This window comes from Wasmannia auropunctata, unplaced genomic scaffold, assembly GCF_000956235.1.
Source record: "Wasmannia auropunctata unplaced genomic scaffold, wasmannia.A_1.0 LD336088.1, whole genome shotgun sequence".
NCBI lineage: Eukaryota > Metazoa > Arthropoda > Insecta > Hymenoptera > Formicidae > Wasmannia > Wasmannia auropunctata.
In genome coordinates, this window is record NW_012026802.1 from 271,852 (window position 1) to 275,319 (window position 3,468).

Genomic DNA, 3,468 nt, shown 5'->3' on the forward strand with positions numbered 1-3,468 from the left:
GCTGTACGACCCAAAAAAGGTAATTTTTTAATTTTTGTCGTTTTTACTACAAAAAAATAGCTTGCCCCATTACATTTTATGTTTATTTCAATCCTGTAAAAGCGATTTTAATTCCGTTCAGTATTTTTGAAGTTATCGTTCTAACTGCAAATATACATCGGTATTCCGGCATCGCCTTAACATTATAGATTTAACATTTAACAGTGTAGAGAAACTTTCTTGCTAAATTTGACAAATAGTTCAGATATAATTTCTGCCTCTGTTATCTATATTGATTAAATACAAAGCATACGTGGTATCGCAGTGGTTACTAATTACTCATCCGTTTTAGCTAATTTTTCGTACCTAAATAATTCTCGCTATAATTGCAAGATTACTTTTTTCAGTGCTTGAGAACAGTTGCTCGGTATTATCTGTGACGTATTTTGTCGCGTATTTCGCGGGCCATAGGTATAATGATTGATAACCGATACGTCACCGGATAATCGATACGCAGAACTATCATCGAATATGCCATTAAACATTATTACGTGGCACGCAATTGCACCAGTTGCCAACTGGTGCTGATTGGTATAGTCAACGCCGCATGTCCCATTTCGCACTTGCAACCCGGGCCGCTCGTAGATCGCGTTCGTCATTGCAATATGTATTAGACATGCGATGGCTCGACACGCTATTTCGTCTCCCTATAGTATACTATCTCGTAATACATTCTACTTAAGCGTAATAAAACGTACAATTATTAAATAAGCGTAAAATTTTACCTTCTCTCATAATGGAATTTAATAATGGAATTTAATCAGTTTTAATCTTCCATTCTTCCTCTTGAGAAAATAAATAAGAGCTGATTGATATTTACAATTGCTCTTCTTCACTTTTACTTTGATATTGACTTTTGTAGTATTTTCATAAAATTTTAAGCTACAAATAGATGAAATTGTTTTAATTTTATATTATAATTTTGAATATGATTTTTATTTTCACGAACATTTATTTTTTAAGTATAGAAACATTTAATGTTAATAATTAAAAGTGAAAATTAGAATCCATATAATATACTATCTCGTAATACATTCTACTTAAGCGTAATAAAACGTACGATTATTAAATAAGCGCAAAATTTTCCTTCTCTTATAATGGAATTTAATAATGGAGTTTAATCAGTTTTAATCTTCCATTCTTCCTTTTGAGAAAATAAACAAGAGTTGATTGATATTTATAATTACTCTTTTTCACTTTTATTTTGATATTGATTTTTGTAGTATTTTCATAAAATTTTAAGCTACAAATAGATGAAATTGTTTTAATTTTATATTAATTTTGAATATGATTTTTATTTTCATGGAAATTTATTTTTAAATTATAAAAACATTTAATATTAACAATTAAAAGTGAAAATTAGAAAAAGTGTGAACGCGAATCAATAAATTTAAAACTTTCAAAGAAATTTTTCTCGTTATTGAAAATGAATAATGTCTTTTAGGACGGTTTGTATTATTTATATCGCAGAAAATTATCGATGTATGAATCAGAAGAATAGGAAGAAGAGAGAGTTTATGAAGGAAAATTCTTTTAAAATGGAATTTAATAATGGAATTTAATAGTGGAATTTAATCTTTCAATATTTCTTTTGAGAAAATAAACAAAAGTTGATTGATATTAATTATTCTTTTTTACTTTTATTTTACTTTATATTGATTTTTGTAGTATTTTCATAAAATTTTAAGCTGCAAATAGATGAAATTGTTTTAATTTTATTTTAATTTCGAATTATGATTTTTATTTTTAGTATTTTCATGGAAATTTATTTTTAAATTATAAAAACATTTAATATTAATAATTCAAAGTGAAAATTAGAAGAAGTTTGAATGCGATTCAATAAATTTAAAACTTTTTAAAGCAATTTTTACCGTTATTGAAAAGGAATAATGTCTTTTAGGACGGTTTGTATTATATTGCAGAAAATTATCGATGTATGAATCAGAAGAATAGGAAGAAGAGAGAGTTTATGAAGGAAAATTCTTCTTTCAAAATGGAATTTAATCAGTTTTAATCTTTCAATATTTCTTTTGAGAAAATAAACAAAAGTTGATTGATATTAATTATTTTTTTTTACTTTTATTTTACTTTATATTGATTTTTGTAGTATTTTCATAAAATTTTAAGCTGCAAGTAAATGAAATTGTTTTAATTTTTTTTAAATTTTGAATATGATTTTTATTTTTAATATTTTCACGGAAATTTATTTTTAAATTATAGAAACATTTAATATTAATAATTAAAAGTGAAAATTAGAAAAATGTGAATGCGAATCAATAAATTAAAAATTTTTTAAAGAAATTTTTGCCGTTATTGAAAAGAAATAATGTATTTTGGGATGGTTTGTATTATAATTTATATCATAGAAAATTATCGATGTATGAATCAGAAGAATAGGAAGAAGAGAGAGAGAGAGTTTATGAAGGAAAATATTGTGCAAATATTAATTACACATGGGCGACTATGTGTACAAAAATGAATTTCGCATAAGCGAGGGAAGTACGCTTAGGGCTTTCGCGCGCTTTTACATCGTGAAAATGTCGGATAAAGGGCCGGAAGCCCGTTAACGTTTCACCGTTAACATTATACAGCTTGCTTTCCCAGAGGGAGGTGTCGTGAAAGTTCTCAAGAGGGATGATGAATCGTTATTGCGTGAAGAGTATTGTCGTGAAGAAAGGAAAGTCATGTTACACGCAAAACTTTTTACCCTTCACCAAATTAGCGTATAAAAGTGACAAGTTTAAAGCATTTAGCGAAAATATAATAAACAAAGAATCTTGCAAATATTTTTGTTAAAATAGCATAATTGAGAATAATATTTTTTATATTTGTAAATGTGTCGATTTTATATGTTAATAGCTTCATTATATCAATTAAATTGATGAATTATGTTAGGCATCGATGCGTTTACTTAATAATAACTTTACAAAAGTGTTGTTAATTTACTAATGATATGTGCAGCTAAAAAAAGAAACCGAAAGGGTCAACTACTACTAAAAAAATGTACAGTGATTGCCAATTATGGCAATACAACACACTTTATTGCTGGTATTGCTATTGTATTGCTTTCGTATTGTCAGTAATATTGCTATCTATTATTTCATGTACTGCCACCAATTTTGCACAATATGTGAATGTTGCTCGGGAAAAAAAGTTCCATATATAATTATATATAATTATATGCAAAATATGTTCATATAAGTTTCTTTCCTTTGTAAAATTATTCTTTAATACAAAATTAATAATAATAAGAGGGAAATATAAAAAATAATTAAAAGAATAATTTTTACATTGTTTTTTTATAAAAAATCAAGTTTGAAGAAATAAGAAAAATTGTTTATATATAATTATATATATATTATATATATATTTTTAATTACTTATATATAATTATATATGAGCAATTTTTTTCATTTCTTCAAACTTGAT